This window comes from Apis florea, unplaced genomic scaffold, assembly GCF_048593485.1.
Source record: "Apis florea isolate Af1SG1 unplaced genomic scaffold, ASM4859348v1 contig_3193_pilon, whole genome shotgun sequence".
NCBI lineage: Eukaryota > Metazoa > Arthropoda > Insecta > Hymenoptera > Apidae > Apis > Apis florea.
The window spans coordinates 905954-929619 of NW_028256721.1; the positions used below are offsets into that span (position 1 = coordinate 905954).

A 23666-nucleotide genomic window follows, 5' to 3' on the forward strand; every position below is an offset into this window, starting at 1 on the left:
AGTTGTCCGATCCGATGGCACGACTTAAGAGAATGCAATTATACCCCGTGCTCTTCTTGATTTCCATCACACTGGCCCATTTCACGGAGCCCGAGGTGAAGGTTTCGTTAAGTTTTAACGATCGCCAAGTGTAACATCGCATTCTCCATTCGTCCGATCGTTAAAACGAATCGGGGGTGATTTGCGCCTTCCCGTTCGCATTGTCGGTCTCCGCGCGCCTCGCGTGGAATGAAACGCTGTCCTCCTCTCCTCCCTCCCCCCTTTCGCCCCCTCTTTTCATCCCGTTTCTTTTCCGCTCGCGATTTTATCTCCACCTCGCGAGATTATTATCGAAGAGAGAGAGAGAGAGAGAGACACGCGAAAGAATGCGAGGAATCGTTAATCGTTTTCGATGGTCTGTCCATCGAATGAATTTGAAAAACTTGCAACTCGTTTGGAATCGAGATTTAAGTCGAACCGGAAACAAACTGATAATAATATTGATCTCAAACTGTTCCTGGCCCTTTTAGTTTGACGTAGAAGAGGATGGATCCGGTTCATGCGGGATGATAAAAATTTTCCCTCGTTTCGATTGCAATTCCTTTCTTCTTCTCCGTTATAATTTGTCCACGAAAAATTCATGCGTATAACAGGCAAGCATTCCGTTTCTTAGTAAGATTATTTAACCACGATTACATCGCTAGATTGGACTAAATCGAAGATCAATAAAACAGAGAAGTTCAAGCACTTTCCTCCACTTTCCTATTATTCCAACCTATTATCTCCCATTATTTGCTATATATCGCGCGCGAGATTGAAATTACGTCACCCTCGATTTTCCATAATTAATAAAGCGGGGAAAACTTTGGATCTGGCAGAGTGAGAGGGATGATATCATATGACCTCCGCCGCATTGAACTCTCTCTCTCTCTCTCTCCCTCCCTCTTTCTATGTCCTGTCCCATAATTTCATTTCATCACGGATGGAGGGAGGAAGCCTCGATCCTCTATCGACTCTCGCATACGTATCCTCGGTAATCACCTTGACGCGGCCATGTTCCCGCGGAACGGTCTACTAATTAGCCAGTTTCGATCGTGTCTTGATGATATGTGCGCAATTATTTATGCAAATCAATCCTGTTCACCCGATCCGTTTTATATCGCGCGAGGGTATAGGAGGGGCGGACAGGGAGGGAGGGAGGGGACATTAGTTAGCGCGAAATCCGCGGAAAGGGGGAGGAGGAATTTGTAGGATCGATCGGGCGGATCGGCGGGGGGGAGTATAGGGTGGAAAATAGGATTGGATCAAAGCGGTGCAAATGAGGAGGTTAACGGCCTTCAGGCTAGTTACGTTTCTCTGTATACCTCGTGCACACGTAGGTGCACGTGTGTTGTGCCGGCCCGGCCGGCTGACCGCGTCGCCTCGTTAATATTAAGCATAAGGTCAATAAGGTGAGCGTTAAATGGGGCGGATGTCGCTTTGACCGCCACTTCGCCTTCCCTATCCTCCTTCCTTTCGTTTCGTTTCGTGGAAAAATTCCGATCGCTTTGTGTTTGATCAAGTGTTTTCCGCGTTTTTCATAATAGTGGATAACAATGATCGTTATCGCGTAATATATATATCTCGTGTTTCGTTTGACTTTTAAACGGAAATGGATGAAATTCTTCCTCGTCTTTGCAAAGATAACTTCGAAGAAATGTTCTTTCTTATAACGGTGTAAGGTCGTTGAGTTGAAAATTTGCTTGTTATTGACGAATTACGATTAATTATTTAATTGTAAGACAATAAAACGGATAAGAAAAAAAAATTGGATCTACTCTTTTTTTCCGAAACTTTTCGAAGGCTACTCGATTCGAGAAAGAGGATTTTGATACCGTTCATAATGATTTCTTAGGAAACTAATTATGGAAACTAATTTCTCAGACAGAGCAAATTTTACAACGCGTCTTTCATCTTTCCTTTATGATAAAATTAAAAAGTGGTCGCGGAGAACGAAAGAGGAACGAGGGATGGAAGAAGAGGAGAAGAGGGAAACGAAAGAGAAAAAAAAAGAAGACGGAAAAAAAGGGAAATAGAGGAAGAGGAAATTCTAAAAAGACACCGATACTCTTAAACCTTTGGAATGGTCGGAGGTCACGCGAGTTCAAGCAATCTGAATGCGTGCTTCTCCTAATGAAGCTTCTGAATAGCGATTCGCGACTCTAACAGGAAGACTGATGCACGGCCCTCAGTATTAAGAAAATAAACTTCCTTAAGCCAAGTCTTGGAATGCCCTCTCGTTAGTTTTCTCGATGCCAAAGAGCCGGGGATATATATCCCTTGGTTTGAATGCAGCTTCCTGGACCCGCTCCCGACCACCCCCTCTCAACCCCCCTTCTTCTTCTTCTTCTTCTTCTTTCAGAACGGGGTAAAAAGAGTCGAAAGTAGTTTACCGTCTGCGGATATAAGGACTCTATGGAATATTCGGATCGATCTTTCCCACAGAGAAAGGGAAAGGGTGGTTTAGTTACGTTACGAGAAAGGCGATGAACAGGAGAGGCGAAGAAAGCCGAAAAATGATCCGAAAATATCGTTGTATCGATACTGTGCATCCTCTCTCGCTATTTTTCATTTTGCTTTGAACAGAGATTAATCGCATTAATGGTCGACGAGATGATGATGCGTACCATCATCTTATATATCTTTCAGTTTTCTCGAGGCTATCCAAATTTTGAGCCTGAGGGATATCGAGAGAGATATTAGATTTGGAATTAATAAATTATTCCAGAATCTTTAATAAATTTTGACGATTGTTCTAACAGGAAAAGTTTAATCACATCGAAGAATACTTTATGTATTTTTCTCGATTCGTTTATAAAAATGTTAAATACGTGTGCGTGTGTGTGTGTGTGTGAAAGAACTGGATTGTTATTTGAATTATATCGAACTGACTTAATGGGATGAAATGAAAGAGGGAGGAGTGGAAAGACCGGTTTGTTTGTCGAAAACGAAAGATGAAACGTTTAAAAGAGGAAAATTAATAGTTCGGGCGATTGCTTGGATATAAAGACGTCTACCTACTAATTAAAATTTCTGTTCCCGGAAAAACCGACGGTAGAAGCCTCTAGATAACTGGTAAAGCTTCGCGTACCTTTTCAAAGTGATTATCTCACAAAGAAGAAAGCCTTTAATCTGGCCCGTAGACGGCTATTTAATTATAAAAAATAATATTCACTTGAAAAATGATTTTTCAGCTTAAAAGGAAACTTCGTGAAAATTTGTAAGATTTCCATATTAACGTTTCCTCCTTCCTTGATGAGAAACGCTCTTTCATAATCAACCGTTGTTAACCGTTGAATTATCGGCGGATGGCACGTTCTCGTCACGAAAATCTGAAACATTTTGCGCATAATCCAATTAGTTCTCTCGGAATTAAAGTAAGATGAAACAATACAAGCAATTTTATCTATCCTTTTTTTTTTACGTTAATATCGTAAAATGTTAGTTCTCCGTTGAAAATTATGGAAAATTATAAATCGATCATAAGACAATACTTTATATTACCTTAAAAAAAAATTAATTGCTTGTAAAACTTGATTAGATACACAACGAATTCAACAATGGAATCAACATCACATTCTCTATTTCGACCAATTTCAAATATATTCTTCCTGCTTGATTAAAATTTAATTTTTCATCCAAGACACCGTTGTAAACAATAACTCTAAACATCGAATACCAAGCTTTCTTCTTTCTTCGCAACGACGAGTCGATCGAAATCAACGAAAAACGAGACTCAACGTAAAACATTCCAAGTTGAATAGAGAAAGATTAGGTAGGTCGATTCAGTGACCCACCCCTGCCCATTTGAATTTTATTCGACGTCCCATGGAACCGTTGACAAATTCCATTCCGTTAAGTGAAGGCGCGGCTGACGTGTCGAGTCTCGTACTCGTTCCAAGCCTCCATTCACCCGAAGAGTAGCTCGACGACGTGGCGAGATACACCGTCGAAACTTTCCCTCCTTTTCTTCCTCCACCCTCCTACGACGTCCCATCGTCTTTTCCCTTTGCGAGCATCCACCTTCTTCTTCGTTTCCAGCCCTCGCGGCCTTTGGGGGAAGGAAGGAAGCTCTGGTGAGAGGAGCATCATCCCTTTTCTGGCCCCCCATACCCATCACCATCCTATCCCCCTCCGCCCGTTTCTGCCGCGTAGCTCCGCTCTCGTTACACTTCAACCCTCGTGCAACCCCAAAACGTTACGCTTAGTTTGATTCAGCACGTGGTACCAGCCACTTGGCCTCTCCCCTTCTCCCTTTCTCCTGCCTTCCCTTCGGCCCCTTCGTTTCACCCCTGCGTATTTCATCCCTCGATCCCTGCCCCGTTCTCGACACCCCTCGAGTGATGCCATGTTATAAGCCTTTCACGTTTAGTAGAATTCGCGCGCTAATTGCGCGACGATGCGGAACGTGATCGATGCGATCGATCGACGCGGATATAGCTTTTCAATATTTTCTTTTTATTTTTTTTAATTTTTGACGCGACTATGGCGAGATCGGTCATTGCAATTTGTAATATTTTTCATTACGAAGTTTTCATCATGCTTAGAATCATCGCATCCGTGATCGATGAGATTGATCGATATACGGGATATAAGATATAATCGCTCGAAAGATATTCGAATATTTTTTTTTTTTTTAAAATATGATTCACCATTTTTTTTCAAATATTTTGCAAAAAGAAGAAGAAGAAGAAGAAGAAAAAAGATTATTCTTACTATCTTTTTCCCGTTATAATAAATCTGACTTTAAAAACTGGCTAAACGAAGCGACGAGCCGGCGCTGCGGCCTCGTTCCAGTGGTCGAAAACATTCAGCAAAGCTTGCGGTTTAATGTATAGTTAAATACTCAGGTGTAACGTTTGCTCGGGTAACCGGGTTTCATTTTTAACGACTCGCCGCCGCTTTCGTAAACGGGGGAATCGCGTTGAAATGCAAACAAAATCAGGGAGAGGGGGAGAGGGTTGACGTCGGGGGTTGAAACGAAAAGAGAAACTCCGGGCGACAAGGAATTTCTGGAATTTCCACCCGTGGCTGCTTTACATATTAACTAATTCCGCTATCTGGCCCGCCCCAACTTTGGATTAGACGATTCCCCGGTTAGCAATACCGCATAATGCGATGCAATGTTCGTGCTTGATTGTAACTTCTCTCGTGGAAATTGCCATTATCATTCGGTTGGTTAGCGCTAATAGAAAAACTGACCTACCTTCGTCCTTTTCTTCGTGAAAGGAGGAAAAAAAACTTGGAAATTTTTGCACATCGTATCTTTCCTTTCTCCTCCTCCTCGATTCGCTTTATTGGGTTTTAACAAATTTTCCGTCAGAAATTTGTTATACAAATTTCGGTATACACCTAGTTTGTTTTAATCCGAAATCCATTCACTATCGATTAAATTTTCCAGGATGTGCGGGAATAAAATTTCGATTCATCGGGAGGATGTTAAGGATAATTTTTCTCTGAAACCAAACCGAAAAGAATATTACTCATGAATAGAAGAAAATATTTGTTTAATAAAAAAAAAATGATGGAAATAAACAGACGGGACGATATATATATATATTTCCTAAAAATAGAAGAAAAATCGTTGAACCATGGTGTTACGGTAAACCGGCCCCCTGGCTTTATAAACGATTGAACGAAATCGGAATGGCTCCATGCTTTTCACGTAGCCGTACATGCGAATAACGTTACACGGATCATTTTTGTGTCTGCGCATCATCTCGTTATGTCGCACGCTCTGATGCAGTTATCGGAAGCGGTGACGAAAAAGGGATCGAACTGAAAATTGCCGCGATAACGGGCGCATCGGTGAAATACATCGGTCGAAACAACGAGAAATTATAAACGATCTGATCGAACTTCAAAATTTATTCGATATTATCCCCTAAATTTGTAACGAATCGAAACTATCAAATAACGTCCATTAACTTACGACTTACTGAGAAATAAGAATCACGTTGTTCCATCTTCCAAAAATTAATTACGACATCTGCAAAAATAACAAGCTCGTTAATAAACTTTTTCTTTTCAAAATCGCACCTACGTATTCCACATATATTCCTCTATATATTTATTCTTAAAGCAAGCGTTCAAATAACCGTAAATCCGTCGTTTCTTCAACGTGACAGGCATCGAACAATTTCGCGCGTGAAGGCACGACGCGAAGGTTAATCAATTCCAGACGCGGCGTCGTTTCCGCAGACTTAATTCCTGCTTGGGCGCAAGGGGGGTGTTGGAAGCCTTTCCCATTATTATCCGACGTACGAAGGGTTGGACTCGCACCACAAGGGAGTCTGGTGCCGCGAGCTGCCTTCCAAGGACGAGCCAAGAACCGTTTCCTCCCTTCCTCTCTCTCTTTCTCTCCGCGTTTCCTCCTCCCCCTCGCCCTCGCCTTCACCTCCTTCTGTTTCCGTGTCCGGGGTTACGTTGCAGCAACTTTGTTCTCCGGAGAAATTCCCCGTAGCGCTATCTACATATTTGATGTCGCCTCGTCCACTCCGCTAATGCTTCTCGTTAGAAACTTACCCGCGCGACCCGTGCGGTTTCTCCTTCTCTTTTTCTCCGCGAGCTTTCGTTTCTTGGCTGCCTTGCCTCTTCTTTTAAACCATTCCCCATTGTCTGTACGCCGAAGCACGATACCGGGTGACCCGTCCTCCGCTACACCATACTACTCGAAACGCCAGCTTTTAACCCAGGGGAAGAAATGCTCGCGAAAACGATGTGTGTGCGTGCGTGTGCGGAGTAGCACTTGCTCCAGGAGGAAAGTTGGAGACTTTGTTTAAGGAACGATGTTGATAAACTCTTTGAAATGGTAGTAGTGGTTGGTTTCTTTTTTTTCTGTCGGATCACAAGTTACTCGTGATGTAATAATCCAAGCGATAACATCTTGTTGGATGTATAATTTTATAGGACATGCTGTTTCAGTTATTGGCAGAAATTTAAAAAAATTTGTCCTTCGCTTTAGTTTAATTATGTTTAAGGATCGGTAGTTCAAGTGATTAACATCTTTTTTTCACGGGAAAAATGAAGCACCGATTTGTCAGACAAATCATATACGAGGCAAGTTACAATAGTTTATTTATTTAATTAAAGAATTTATTTTTATAATATAATAATATCATTTTTTTCTTTTAATGAATAGAAAAAATATGGTAAAAATAATATTTTCTATTAATCATTCTATTGTTGTGGAACAGAATGGCATTTGGACAATAAAAAAAAAATCAAGTACATTTACGTTCCATTGCACGCGAAATATTTTCCAAAAAGTTTTTTTCTTTTGTTTCGCTTCCTTTATTTATTGCCACGCTATAAAACATATCGTTCCTCCACGTTTTTTAATATAGCAATATTCTCTTTGATCTCAAACGTACATGCCGTACCACTCTTCTTTTTTTTTTTTTTTCAATTTCTCATGATTATCTTTTTTTTTCTTCTCGCTAACAGAAAGAGACAAACGCGAGGGAATATTTCGCGAAACGGGATTTCCAGGATGCTCGGTATCATCCGTTCCATCTTTCTCGATACGCCATTAAATTTTCCAATTTGCCTCTCTTCGTTCGACTCTTATTGCTTCGTTCCCGCCATTTGCCCATAAGCGGACGCGCGAAAGGAAACGCGAAGAGGATAGGATAAAAATCAAAAAAAAAAAAAAAAAAAAAAAAAGAAAAGGATCGCGACTACTCCGCGATGCAGTTTCCCTACAGCGGAGTCGTTTTTATCCCTGTTGTTAACTCCGCGTGTTATTAAATTATATTCAATTTCTTGTTTTTCTTTCCTTTCTTCCTTTCCTTTTTTTTCTCCTTCCTCCCCATCCTCGTTTCTCCGATACTCCAATAACGAAAAGATACCAACGTGTAACAAAATATTCTCTACGAGTGCTATATTGGTAAGTAAAAATGAATACATATTCACGTGGCTCGATCCTCCATTTCTATTTCCATTACTTCCGTTTCGAGGGGAAATCGTTGGATGCCGTTTCCGAATAATCAGAACAGATGTGGAAATGGATACGTTTCCATCTTTATTTATTTATTTTTTATTTTTTTTTTTTTTTTACTTCTTTGATGTATCTATGCGATATGAGATAAATTTATTTTTCAAAGTTAACGAGTGGAAAAAATTCGATTCTTCGATTTGCGACGAGTTCGATTCGAATGTATTTAGAATGAATTTTATTCGGCCAATATGTTACAGCTAATAATTCACTTTGTGGATACAGGAGACGAGAGTTAAACATTATATCGTTAATTTTGCAAAGTTACTCTACTCTCTGGTTAAACTTGTTATGCAGCATGATATAGTCGCGGTTACGTCGAGTATACATACTTTAATTATATCTTGTATATTCAACATCGTATTCGTTATCTTTAAAGATCCACTGAATTTCGTCATAATTGGTTTCATCCAACTGTTTGTTTCTTTTGAAACGATCGTAGTTCGTCCAAATACAGAGACATCTCCTCGTGGTCAACATCCAACAAATGCTTTTTTATTTTCCACTCGAATGATCTTGATGCAACATCCTTCAACAGTTCATTTTTCAATTTTCGTATCTACACGATCGTAGAGAAATATTCCTCATCCTGGTATCACGATAAAATATAACGTTCTAAAAGATATATTTTCGACGATCATTTTTCAAGAAAGAATTATTTAAATCTCAGGAATGGAGATCTCACTCTTGCTCGTGTTATGATAATTTCTTCTTCCTTTTTTCCTGCTCACAATAATCCTCCTTACAACTCGAGGAATAAAATTTCCTTGAAAAGTCCCATTTCGAACAGCTGAAGCCACTCCATCAACATCCCTATCGTCGTTTGTATACTATTATATTTATCCAAATCCGTTCCATGTGAAATCACCAAAACTCCTCGAGTACACGCCACTTTAGATAAAAATCCATAAAAGAAAAGCTGGACGATTCTTCCCAAATTTTATCCTTATTCTTCGATAAATTTTTCCCAAATTTTTTTCCCCAAGCCATACCTTCGAACCAGTTTCATCCTAAATAACGAAACAGGGGATTTTCGATGGCAACGTCGGCGGAATTTTTCGCGGAACTCTCTCTCTCTCTCGGCCTCAGAGTTTTTTATCAAGCACCCACGGCGACGACGCCTTGGAAATTTCGCTCGTTTACCGCCGTAATTCACGGCGAATCTCCATAGGGCTCTAAATATCTTAACAAGTTTAATACTTCGGCCAGGCTGGTAATTTCAGCGAAGGGCCCCCACGGGACGTGAATTATTTTCACCGCGGCGTGATACGCTTTCTTCTTTCCCGCCGACCATCGTCACACCGCGCATCCTCCATGGATCTATCGTCGATCTATCCAATAAACCTGAACCGTTCAAAATTCGTCTTCCATCCTTTTAATTCATTCATTCGAGGCAAGTTTCCACCGCTCGGTTAATTAGTTTCCTCTCTCCTCTTCAAAGATTCATAGCCGAGCGAAAATACACGGACTCCACCGCATCCGTTCTCGAAATTGTAATTAATACAATTAAGTATACGTGTGTGTACGGTGTGTACGTGGGCGGATGAATCTCCGTGCGTTTCGTGACGGATTAACTTCTTCCTCTTCTCGCGTGGCGAATCCCAGCTATGATGTATCGCGTTTCACGGATTGAATCGGAAAGATATCGATCATCCCGTTAAGTAGCTTTCACGGTGAAGGGGACATTGGATCTGGACACATGTGCGGAACGAATCGCCGCAATTTGATGCGATGCGAATCGGTGACACGTAAATGGGAGAAGGAAGACGCTTCTCAGGGGAGCAGGGAGGGAGGGGTAAACGGCCTTTCTCCCGCAAAAATCGTGCACGAGGAGATCACCGATAGATCTCGACGAGATTCAAAGAATTTCGAATCGAAGCGCATTTTTCCTCGATCGATTCGAATTCCATTCGTTTAATGGACGTACTAATTTTTGTATAGGATCGGTCGAGTGTGTCCCGCACACTTGAATGGGGCTCTAAAAGGGAACATTTACACGGGAAATTAATCTCGTGAAATTGTATCGTGAATCAGGGATACTTGTCCCATTTCTGGCACAATTTCTATTTTCAATCGATGATACATCGTGGAACTTTTTGAGAATTTATAAGATGTACGTGCCTTTTGTGAATTTTTACGATAACTATTATCCAGCATTCTCATATTTCTCACTCATCATATATATTTAAAATATATTTAAATTATATAAATAAAACTTTCATCTTTACCCTAGAAAATTTTCCTAGAAAATTTCCAACTTTACGATTCCCTAAAATAAATATTTGATATTTTTCTACGTGGATAATAATAAGAAGAATAATGGAAAAGGAGTTTCAGCTTTCCTCCAGATTTCGATTATTCCTTCCTATTCGGCCAAGAATAATCGAGATCGAAGCGTTCGAGTGAAATGCTTGAAAAATTCTCGATCAGAGTCGGAGGGATTGAAGTACAGGGATTAACGAAGAACGGATGAAAGGGTGCACGCAATTGAGCAGGAACGACATCGAATTTTGCGACCAATAGGAGCCGCAATATCAGCCGGAACCGGGAGGCAAAATAGCGGAAGCGAATGGCTGCGAGTGACTAACGTGGACGTGGCGTTAAGTAGCGACAATAACAATAGGACGTGGCGGGGAAAGAACGTGTAATGGGAAAGGAGATAACGTGATAAGTGGAAATAAAACGGTGGATGGTCAGTTGCGTCCCTTTACACGGTTATTATCGTCGAAAACGAGGAATCGTGTACGCCACTTTCTATACCCTTTCCTCGTCGCCTTTCATCGGCTCTTTCAACGTAATTATTTTTCAGATATTTCAACGATGTGTCGATGCGATTGTATCCGTCGAGTGTTTCTCGAGATGCTTCATATTTTTCTTTGTACCGCTTGATAAGTCGGTGTTTGATGAACAATCCTCTTTATTTTTATAATTTAGAAATGAAATTTATAGATTAATTAAAATTTAATTAAATCATCACAAGTCAATTCGTATTTATTGCAATCAAAATTTAATAAAATTTTGAAATACTTATCAATGCTCTTCTAAATAAATTTTCCTTAGATTAAAGAATCAAAGAGTCGAAACAAAGATCAAAATCGATACGGGAAACGATATTTTGGAAACAAAAGTATGGTGCAGATCGTTCGGAAAATGGTCACGAAAGATCGAACTGCGAGTTTTCCATATCGTGGGAACACTCTTGACTGTTTACGCGCAATTTATTCGACAGCCAGGAGCTTATGAATATTTATTTAACTCGTTGCAGAGCTGTCAGATCGAATCGTTGTTGTTTTTTCCCCGATTTTCGCTTACCAACAACGTTATCTTTCTCTTTTTTACATCCGTCCATTTTCTTTCTTTCCGTGCAATTCGTCAGCTTTTTTTTTTTTACTATCCCAAAGTATTGGGAAAAATCTCGAATTTAACGCGACTTAACGCGACTACTGAGACGATCGTTAGTAATTAGTATCGTCGAAGAAAGTGAATTAAAAGAGAGAATTCGAATTCTATTCCATCGATTTCATGGACTATTAAATTCTTATTAACCGAAATGTAGAGAGCCGATTATTTAAGTGTCGCTCGTCGCGTTTAATTGATCGATAGAGAGGTTAGGGAGAGCTTATACTCTTTAGAATTATCGCTGGTATCCATACCTGTACAACGGATTTCCGGAAATATGTATTGATAGCTTCTCGTTTTAAACAAAGCGCATTATAACGCATTTACAACGAAATAATCCTCCCGAATAACATCACGTGATTTGCATAAAGCGAGCCCACCCCTTCTCTATTAATTCCCGAATAATGAATGCTCTTCCGTTCTTTTTAATTTATCGATTTGACTTTCTATTAAACTTGTAAAACGAAAATAACACGATTTGTTATCCAATTATTTTTAATTCATCCCAATTTTTCCGAACTTTTATTAAACTTCTTTCCTTTTTATTTTATATTAAATCTTTAAAAATTCAACATCATCACATTTTCTTTTCACATTTTTCCCGACTTTCTATTTAAGGATCAGATTTTCAACACTCTAATCCAAATCATTCAATGTCCTCCGTATGCGGCTGTCATATTTTCTTCACACTTCCCAACCCTCCGTCGATTTAGCTTTTATGACGCAAAGAAAGACATCAAAAAATGAACTGTCAACCACAGGGCACGTAATACCACGTGTCCATATGGAAAGAGACGTCCCCCCAGAGGCGGTTGGCCGCAAACCGGAAGCGACTATCGTCCGCCGATCGCGTGGACGCAAGTGGTTCCGCTTAATTAAGTCCGTCGAATCTTCTCTGCAGCGTGAATCATTTGGCCTGTAAATGCATCGAGGTGGCGTATTCAGCCATCTGTGGCCACTTAACCGATGTCGAGGCCAACCGACCGATTCCGAATTATTATACCTGTGTCACCACTTCGCAGGCCTAGGCCTCAAAATCGCCCCTCCGCCATTGTGCATCTATGGAACCCCACTACAGGTTTGCTTCAGCCATCCTACCAATTGCTACGGCATTTCGCCAACCCCTCGGTTGTGTGCTTTATGGCTTTTTATTATAAATGTCCCCCTTTTTTCGATGGCTAATAGCCCGGAACCAGGCGGTCCAAGGAACCCCGTTTACATCTCTGCCCGTGCTCCTGCCCATTTCACTTCCCTTTCCAACCGTTCGTATTCCTCTCCTCTTCTTCAATAACGTATCTTTCAAAGTTTTATTCCCGAAAACGACTTTTGAAGATTTTTATGAATATATCGCTGGAGCAGATCGAGCAGATCGAGCATGTTTTTCGTGAGAGTTAAAATTTTTACGGACGCAACTATGAAAATGGTGGTACTTGAAATAAACATGTATTTCATAGTTTAAAAAATTGTAATATGCATGCTTGTTTTGTATATTTTATGCGTCATTTTTTGTTTAAATTTTCTAGAAATATAAATGTCCATTGATATGTCGAACGACCATTGAGTAATCAAGAGGACGCTTTTTGAATGATGTCTGTTGGTTAAAGTTTCAAGATCGAATCTCAAGTTAGATCTCTTGCTTTTACGTTTAAATTGCTCAAATCGTGAACACTCATCATCGTTTGCCACCACTAACTACTATGTATTCGTGGATCTTAAATAAGACAGATTTAACATGATTGTGCAGGGATGAGTTAATTGCAAGCAGGTTGATACGTCAGTCAAGTTTTCGATTCCACACAATACACGAGACGAGATTCAACGTAATTATTGAAACTTGCGGCAACGTTGAAGGAGTTAAATTAAACACGGGCTAAATTGAATGATAAATGTGTACGGTGCAACATAGTTTCCCTTTCGATTTCGATTCTAGTTTCCGCGTCCATCGAAAAATCAAAACGATAATAATAATAATAATTATTCTCGGTTTATATTATTCGATTATCTTGCACGGTACCGCAATATTGTACATGGCGTGGAGGAAAAGCGGGTTTATAATTCAATAATAACACGGGGCCACAGTTTGCCCCGGCTCATATTATTTCTGCGGAAATTCGATATCTCCGCGGTTTCCCAGGCAAACGATATTTTGTTACGTGTCCAGCCGTTGCGTGAGTTCCTGCGAGTATATCCGTATCGAGTCTGAATTCGTTGCTGCCAATTAAAACTTTCCCCTGGATCTTTTTTCCACCCTTTCCGCTCGACTTCGATTGCTCATTGATCGTTTCAACTTTTTTTGCCTATGTGTGTAAACACCAGTTTTCATACAGCGAATTTACACGGATAAAAGTGGTAATAGTTGTTCGAAAGTTTCAAATGTGACAATATTCTAATTATTTTGTAACTTCGAGTACATGGTAGAAGATAAAATAAATTGTATTTATATAATTTTTTTTTGTTTTTTTTTTTTTTTTTACATTTTTATATTTACTTTAGTCTTTAGTTCTTTTGTTACTCACTAACATTTTAATTATCAGAGCAATATTTTAATTATATTTATAATTAATTGCAGGAAAAAGTAAATTTAGATATGTGTTTTTTTTTTTTTTTTAAATTGTGTATTCCATTGTATTTTCTAAATTTCTTTTATTTCTAATTTTAAGAACCGAATCTTTTAATCCGACATGCGAATTTTAATTACTTGCAATAAAAAATTTCATAAAAAATCCTATTCTTTTATGAACGAGATATAATTTCAGTGCTCTTGTTATTAACGTAACACGGTGAACGAAATATCCGGCGTGTTTTTTCATTAAAATACAAGGGATTCATTTCAATATGTACTCACCGAAAGTTTCACTTCAAGAGGTTAATGTAAGAGGCAATGTTTCATCTCCTGTATTTACAAAATACTCGAGTTGTATCTAAAAACTCGATTTCGAGCTTTGCAAAGGGTACTTGTGTTATTCGAGAATATACTTACTTATATATAATATATACTTCAATATATTGGTGATACTCATAAACATACATCAAAAGAAATCATAAAACATTCGAATCTACTTGTTTGAAAGTTTAATTATTCAATACATTTAAAGGCCTGCGTTTCATAAAGTACTTGGTACGTAGAACTTGAACTTATGAATGTGAATCGTTTATCTACGTGTATCGTACGGTTGAAAATATTAAAAATCTTATAAAATATTTAATACTCGTATATATAATTACACCGTAGAATTTTTATGCATTAATGGAAAATTTAAATGCACAAAATGCACGTGATATGTAAAAAAGACACAAAATATTCAAAGTATATATTATCATATTTAAACGGTTAAACAAATCCCCATTCAACTTCCCCATTTCTCTAATTGCATTCAAAATCTCAATTTGCATAAAACCTTCACGGTATGCTCACAGGTAAACAACTGCTGAAAATATTTTTTTATAAAATTTTCTACGCGTATACATGATAAATATCGAAAATTTTCATTATAAAATTTTTTCGACTTACGCGTTGGAAAACACTGTGTTACAGATGTGACAAATCACGGAGAGAAACACGCGAAAGATAATTCAACACGATTATTTCCACGATATATCGGCGGACGAGATCGTTCGTTCTTTCACGTCTGGGGATTCGCAGAGAAGGAAAACGAACGGTCGGCCGTGATTTTCATGAGAAAAACCGTTCAAAGGTGTTAGTCGCTTAATGGCTCCTGTGTTTCTTCGCTCGTGGACTCGGTACTATCGATCCGGGGGTCGAAACAACTCGACGTTAAGCTGCTTGCGGCTCGGTTCGAAAAGCCCCGCGCTTCTGAAAGCTCTGTGAACGCTTTGATTCGAGCTCCAGTTACGGAAAAGGTTGTGAAAAGATCGGAAAATTCGCGAACATGTTCGGTATACAAGGTTGGAAAATTGCGATGGGCACAAGTTCGAATGGCTTTGATTTTTTTTCCAAGCTCGATAACTTGTGTGGCTTTAAAACCTTTGGTGACAAAAAATTCGGTATGAAAATTCGTACGTCTTTGATCTTTGGATGCTCGTTGTGGGAAAATGTATGCGAAACGAAATATTTTTATCGAAAGACGACAAAGATTGTGGCTTTTAACATATAATATACATATACAATCATGAAAATGATCGTATACATATATAATTATACTTAAATTGAAAATCTTTGCTTCAATAAAAATTCGCGTATACGTAGAATACAATGGACATGCCATTGCGCAGCAATTTCTTTGGTTCAGTGAAATCAAATATTTGTCAAGCTTCACGAATTTTATTGATCGGTTTTAACGAGGTATCAAAATATTTTTGATCGACGAGTATAAATTTTCCAACTATTTTTAACAAAACAATTAACCATTCAACGATATTGCTTCATTTCTTCCATCAAAATCCAAAGATAAATTTTTCTTGAAAAAAATGAAATCCCAAGCGACTTAGAATTACGAATTACTTCTATAAAAAACAATTCGATAGGGTTAATGGTGGGCGCTTTTATTCGTCGTAATCGAGTCCGCGAGATGAAACACACGGGTGTTAAACCCGATCGAGGCAAGGTAATTTCGATCGCGATAAAAAAACGAAAGAGGAAGATTTTGCAACGCGTATCGGCTGTGCCAGGTGCATCGTCCATTGCCTACAGGAAAGCTGTGTCGTTGACATGGATTTAAGAAGCGTTTTCGAAAACGGTAACGCGCCCTCGTATCCCGATTTCGTTCGATATTCGTCGGATGTCAACGGGATTCGTGGATCGAGTTCGTTTTACGACTACCGTTTTCGACTCGTCGATTCTTCAAAGAGAAATTTTACGAGGGTGAAATTTATAAAAATGAGATTTGTTCTTTTCATACTGTGAATCCATGATGCATGAAACGAATTAATTTTTTTTTAACACACAAACACACGCTTTTTTTGCAAAAGCTTACGACTCGAAACATCTTTTAATATTTTGCATATCTTTTTCGTTTCAAATTTTTTTGGTATTTTAATTTGTACGATAAACAATTTCTTTCTTTCTTTCTTTTTTTTTTTTTTTTTTGGAAAATATTGATATTAAATCGAGGAAGTTTTAAAACTTTAAGTAAGAGGGGAAAAGTAGTAGCACGTTCAGGTGATTGATCGTGAAATGTCACGGGGATAACCGGAATTTAATACTCCATTGACCGTACAACGTCACTGTTCTTATCATAGAGAAACAGGGATATACCCTACTCTGGCCCTACCAAATTTTTATCCCTACAAACTTTGGCAGAAAAATATTTCGCCAAAAGTATTATTCCCAAGCTTACAAGCTTATTTCTGTATTATTCTCCGAGCATCTTCCGCGTTATTCAACCGTTTCCAACCTCCTTTATCCACCGTTCCATCGAATCAAAATACAAAAACGAAGAATCTCGCGAAAAATTACGAAAACGAGTTAAGATGAATTTTTACCTCTCACGTTCAATTTCACGGCGAGTACCGGTTAACCACATGAAACGGTGAACAAACCTAGGTTCTAACAAACCTAGACTCCTTCTAGAATGGTATCAAAGTGGCCAGACCAGGTAAGCACTCTCACGAGATACGCGATGGTGAAACGAGACTTCGACTGACATATGTAAAGAGAGAGAGAGAGAGAAAGGGAGAATCGTCTCATTCGTGCGACCACATCAAAAGCGCCAGAGGCTTTGACTTTCGAAACGACATTGGCCGCCGTTTCTAACCCAGTGACGGCCACGTTTCACGCAATTTTCCTCGCGGATCGGCCATTTTTACCACCTTGGGGGGCCACCTTCGACCGCCGCCGGCGTTACAACGAACGTGAAAATTGTCCTGCGTAAATCGTCGCGTCTCGGCGGGACAAGAGCGGAGAAAAGTCGTGGAGTTGTACAGCTCTGGACCGGTTTCATTTGTTCTGGCCAAGCCAACCTCCCCCTCTCGCAACTTCGGTCCTACGTCTCTCTTTTCCCCGACCTTCCTTTATTTTCATCCCCTTTCTCTCTCTCTCTCTCTCTCTCTTTTTCGTTCCTTCCTTTTCTAGAGAAAATTGTGGCTCCCTCGGCCACGACCGGAGAAATTCTTGCGGCTCCCGGCGAGCTAAAAGATTTACTTAACCACCGTTCCTCCACCGTTTTCCGACCCGTTCTTTTGATCGTCCAGCCTGCCTGCCTGCTTGCCTGCTGTTTTCCGCTCCACCCTCTGCTACCCCCTTCCCCCCTGTTTCGCTTTGTTTTCCCTCCACGACAGAGAGATTACGTCCACGGAGTTAATAATTACGAGGCTGCTACGTAGGAATTCGTGCGACGGGGGCATTCTGTTCGATGGCCTCTGGCCGAGCTTGTTTCGTCGACGTTGCTTTCAAAAGTTCAAAGAGGAGGCCTCTCCCTAGATTCATTAGCAGAAGAAATCCCCCAATTGGATTTAACCCGAGTCTATCCATCATCTCTTGAAAGAATTACCTAATTTTTTTTACTCTTTTTCCCCAGCGGAAAATTTGAAAAATTTCAAATTCGATTTACCTATTCCAGGGAAAAGGAGGAGGATCTTCTTTTTCATGGTGAGACGATGATCATCCTCTCTGCCCATGATCTGTATAACGGTGCATTCCTCGTGTTGTAACTTTATCCGAACCGGTCGTGTCTAACGATTCGAGACGAGTAACAGTATTAATTAAACGGAAAACTTTTGATATTTCAGGGTGGAAAGCTCGATGAAAATCCATCCTGAAGGTAAGGGAAATCTACCTTTTAATTTCCACGCGAGTCCAGGCGAATTGTTATCGTTCGATCATCCCCTCGTTTCGACTTTCTGAAACCGGTCAGAAAGAGGATTAATTGGATGGTTTCTGGTGGCCAATTAAAATTCTACGCTTACGAACGTATTCCATCGTTTTCGAAACAAATGAATTAGAAAAATAGATTCGAATAATTATCGAACATATGAGAACGTATTTATAAACTTTTCGTTACACCGCTCGGCTCGCCGCTATTCGTAAATATTTTTTTTCACCCCTTTATCTCCCCTCTTTTTTTTTTTACCAAGGGGATAATTAAAAAGCGCGCGATTACTTTTCCCTTGCACGGTTCTCGATGGCCATTACGCCACGCGCACGACGCCACTTCACCACGCTCGAGTTATCGAATTTGTTGTCGAAAACCGTATCAATTGTTCTCGCATAAACGTTTCGATCTCCACCCTCCGCTTCTGTTGTCTCTTCCCTCCCCTCCCTTTTTTTCGATCCTACCTCTTGATTGTTACTCTTCTGTTTGTTTGTTTGTTTGTTTGCTTGTTTGTTTGTTTATTTCGTTTCGTTTCGTCCAACGTTCTCGAAGCATTTCTCGTTTTTTGAAAATGGCACGCTCGAACTCGTCAGAGATCTACAGAGATCTCTTGTGTCGTCCTATGCGTTGATCGCGTACAAATCGGGGATATTTCTAGGATTCGTTTCCTGCCTGTGTGCTTTCCGATAGTTATCCGCTTGTCTTTCGTTTCTTTTCGGTCAGAACGTCGCCCGATTTTACGGACTCCTTCTATAACGAGAAACGATATAGGATAATAATTTGATCGACGAAATTCGATGAACTCTTTACGTATATAATTGGTTCTATTTAAAGCATACTTGAAGTTGTTAATAAGTATGATTCGACTCATTGAATAGATATATCTTGAATTCTTGAATGAAAACGAAATATTTCTTTCTATTCTAAATTTATTTGACAACTTAATCTATTAGATCGTATAACAAATCCATTCGATGATTGAAAAAGGTTTTGTTTGGAATAAAGAAGTTATCGATATTCATTAATCACGTAATCATTAAAAAAAAAAAAAAAAAAGATAACGTTTCGTTATTTAAATTTACTTCAAGTTAAATATTCCAAAAACATCCTTATGCATATTACGACCTTATGCTGTTTGAAAAGTATTCATTTTCATCCGTGAGTGCAAATTCATGCAGGATCGTACAAAACGAAGATGGTCGATCGGTTTATGAAAAAAAAAAAAAAAAGGAGGGAGGGATAGCAAGAATTTTCCTCCTGGCTGGTGTACAGTGACGTTCACGCGAGAAATTAATTCATATTTTTCGTCGCGCTGTCACGGGACAATAACGCGTTAATGCATCAGGCCAAGCTTTTTCGATCCGTATATCATCGTGTACCGGGCAACAATCGCGTATCGAACCGGAACGATGAAAACCGTGTTGTTTCGATGGCGTGGAATTAACTGCTAACTGATATTTTTGCGTTTGGCAAACACGGGTCGAAACGGGCGGGGCAAATTAGTGCAAAATTAATATTTAATGCGAGATGACGTTAGCAAACATTTCCATCCAGTTTTTCCGTTTACCTTGGCCGAGTCGAATTTCGAATAAATAGTATCCGGATATAATATCGACGCGTTGTTTTCTCTTCTGTTTATTTCTGTTTCGATCGATTTACACTCGATATATATATATATATATAATCGTCACAAAAAAGTGGATGAAATAAATTTGTAAGATGTTCCTATTATCGTAACACTGGTAAATAAATAATTCTTGAAAATGGAGGATATTAAAACGGAAGAATCTTCAAATATTCACTATTGAACGTCAATCTATTTTCGTTTGTAACGAAGAAGATGGATCTTACAAAATGTCTGGTGAATAAGTTAAATTAATGGACTAGTTAGTTTGATGAAAGATAAGATTATTATTAATAATAATAATGGATAAAGTATTAAATATAGTTTTTCCATTGATATTTGTCGCGTATAATTCATTTAGTTAAATGATAGAATTCGCGATTTTTCCGTAGGCGCGTAGATGGATGAAACGATTTATGATTTAACGTTTGATGGATAAAACGAGTCTTGAAAATGAAAAAATTTTATTCTATGTTTTTATCTCCCTCGTAAATCCGCCTGTGCTCCAGCGTAGGAATTAATTAGTTTCATGAATGCATGGCAAGTTTTCAAATTCGATTCTCTTCAAAACGAAATTTCGTATGAAAAGTTATCATTTTGCATTTTCAACTCGTTCTTATACAAGAAATTACGCTCTTTCTTTCTTTTGCTCGTATCATTTTACATCGCATGAATTTCTAATTCAATGTTCTCTTTACGCAATTTGTTACGATACGAAGATAACGATATCATCTTACGAAAATAATTAAACGCATATATATATATATATATATGTCGATCAACTCGATCGAATATTATACGAACGATCTAATAAAAAACCCATTCTATATTCATATTTTGCGAGCAAAACGAACATTCGAATGATACTCTACTTCGATACATATACAAAAAGAATCGCCAATCGGCCATCAGATCGCCTAAGATCAGATGCAGGATATTTTGCGAACAAAAATCTACGACAAAATTTCTAGTACCAAATGGCGCTGGATTTCGATACGAAAAAAAAAAAAAAAAAAAAAAGAAAAATAGGGCCGTCGACCCAGATTCACCTCGACTCCTAACGGGACAGTCGAGCGAACGAATCCCGATTCCATAAAGTATTAAATTGATCATCGATTTATTAGCGAGTCGTATGGCTGATTTGTGGGGCCGCGTGTATAAGCAGGTCCGATTCAGCAAACATCAGAGCGTGCGAATGATTAACTAAGCTTGGCGTAGCGGGGGTGTCACGCAAATAGGCATTATGTATTCCTAGTTCATTGGGGACCGATCATTAATATTTGCGTCCCCTAGTTGCTGTCCCTCCCTCCCTCCCTCTCCCAACCACCCACCCACCCATATGTGGCTTTCACAGGCACGTATGTTATTACCGATTGTTAATGTGCGCGGCATTATTTATACGCGTGTGTTTGTGTGTACGTGTTTGTGCGCGCGCGTATCCTCCCTCCCTTCAACCCTTTTCCCTCTCCCCTCCCTCTTTGAAATCGATACGGATAAAGGCTTTGGTGCAGGTCGATAGCTACGGATTAACGTAAATCGATTTATCCGTTTGCGTACCTCTTCCCGGCGCGGCGTTTCAGAGATTTCACGCGACGAATCGCGGGCCACAGATTTTCCCACAACGATGATACTTTCGACGACTATGCATGGATATAGTGATCGTGTTGATCGAAGTATAAGTCAACCGATTTTGTGGATTCCGCGGTTAAACGCGGTTCTATATATTTGTACTTGGAAAGGGATAGTTGAATTTATGGGGATGGAACACGTTTTGGAGGATCGAAGTCTGACCTAGCCGAGATTAGCGTTAGTTGTATATAATGCTCGAGTCTTCGAAGTTTCAAGGTTCAAAGGTCGAGCGTTGAAAGCGGTGGGCATCGTGCAAAGATTAGTTAATTTATCTGCTTTAAACCCTCAAACCCTCGAGTTTTCGAACTTCATGGATCTTTAAGCCTTTAAGATTGAGACTGGAAGACTTCGAAGACTCGAGTTTATACGATATTAATTTCAATTTCGACGCTAGTTTAAGTTTCAAATTAAGGATTCGATTACACGATTTATGATTCATGGATAGAGACAATTGTTATTTCTAATTAAATCGTTTTACAATAAAGTTTTGAATAGACATCGATGATCGTGGTATTATTTCTTTTAAGAAATTCTTTTTATCATTGTGGTAATACACAAGCACGATTTACCTTTTTCTTTTTTTTTTTTTTTTTTTGTTAAATTATGTAAATAGGAAAGAGAGGGCAAATTCTTTTGACTGTGAACAATCTGGAAAGAAGGATTTGTAAAGTTCCCTCTAAAGAATTATGGTGAATACCTTCTGCCGAGCCGTAGATGTGGGTCGGATCTGAAGGGTCGCAGTCGAGGAAGTAACCCAGATTTCAACGACCTTATGGTCGTTACTTTTGGGATCCAACGTTATAATTAAATCTGGCGTTTTATGAAGTAATTTTAACCCTTCGTCTTCCCTCCCAGTTCGTTTTCCCTCCCTCCGGGGAAAATTTTACTTTTGAATTTGATATCTCGATTATCTCGATTTTAATTATCATTGAAATAAATTTTTACTACGAACTATACGCAAGTTTAATAAGTTTTTTATCTTTATACTCCTTTCATACGGAAAACGACTCAGATTCGATACAATTAGATTCTCCGTTTCTTTATTCAGAAATCTTCTTATATTCTGAATAACAAGAATGAATAGACGCAATAATAGATGATAAAACGGAGGAATTGTAGAAAAATCTATCCTTGAAATTATTACCACTTCTTATATAATAATATCGCGACTCAATTCGTTTCGGTGGACCAGGCTCAAATGCCATCAAAATTAGATTCCGTAACCATCAGCGTCGAATCGTTGCGTTACGAAAACAGGACGCAAGCGGAATATATAGCTAAACTGATTCCTCAGCGAGTTCATGCAAAACGGCGGGATCTGATGCAATTTAGAGTAGCTCGCGACTCGAAACTCGTGGGCAAATGTTTCGGAATAATCTGTGCACCTCTGGAATACAACGTATCGTGATGCAACTTACACGTATGGTTTCGCTACATTGCTCTTCGAAACTACTACTCCTTCCCCCTTCTCTAATTCTTATATTCTTGCGTTACGTATCCTCTTAACATTAATCATTACATAATTATTCTCACGTGAATCATTATATTAACTTGAACAATCACGATCTCATTGAAAAATCTTATTCTTACAGATGAATGATTTTAATTCCTATATAACGCGAATAATTACAATATACATTAAAGCTTTAATCGTATGAATAGATAATTATTCATGTATTATAATAATCGTTGCATAATAGAGTGTATTAATAATCCAGGAAGAAATTGCTATGAATAATTCGTATATAAATTCAAAATTATTGGATTCTTCTATAAATATAAAATACCTGTGTGCGCACAAAGTATTAAAGTTTAATAGTCATAGTTGGATTGAAAATAGTTGCGAATCGATGCTATCGTTAAAATATTCTATCAAAATACAGATACATACGAACAACGAGGATGTGAATCTGGCATTAATCTTCGAGTAACGTTTTACATATATTTTCTTTCTCGTGAAATACATATATATTTATAAACGAATTGAAAGGCAACGCAGCCAAGAACATCCGTGTTCCAGGATGATCCTTTTTAACGAACTTTCAACAAATGAGATTAAACCAAGCCGGATCTTCCGTGTAATTCGAATAGACGTCCGATGTCGTTCGGTGTTCGTTCCGGAAATGGTTGATCGCGGTGACGAACCCCGATAAAAGTGGAAAAGATTAAAATGGCCGGTCGCTTGGCTTAATGAGACGGCCGGTTGTTTCGTGGCGCCGGTAGTCACACA

At 39.0% G+C, this 23666-nt stretch overlaps 1 protein-coding gene across 7 annotated transcripts in view; it reads right to left on the reverse strand.

Moving 5' to 3' along the window:
• The window catches only part of LOC100869899 (zinc finger C4H2 domain-containing protein), a 244152-nt gene that overhangs the window by 36053 nt on the left and 184433 nt on the right, over window positions 1–23666 (reverse strand). The window contains exons 1-2 of one of the 7 annotated variants that reach the window (XM_086910610.1): window positions 3523–4686; window positions 3194–3350 (exon numbers count right to left, since the gene is read on the reverse strand). The exons of the other annotated variants lie outside the window; for them this stretch is intronic. The gene's annotated coding sequence lies outside the window, so the exon portion shown is untranslated. Of the gene's footprint in view, window positions 1–3193; window positions 3351–3522; window positions 4687–23666 lie in introns of those variants that run through there. 7 annotated transcript variants of the gene reach the window in all.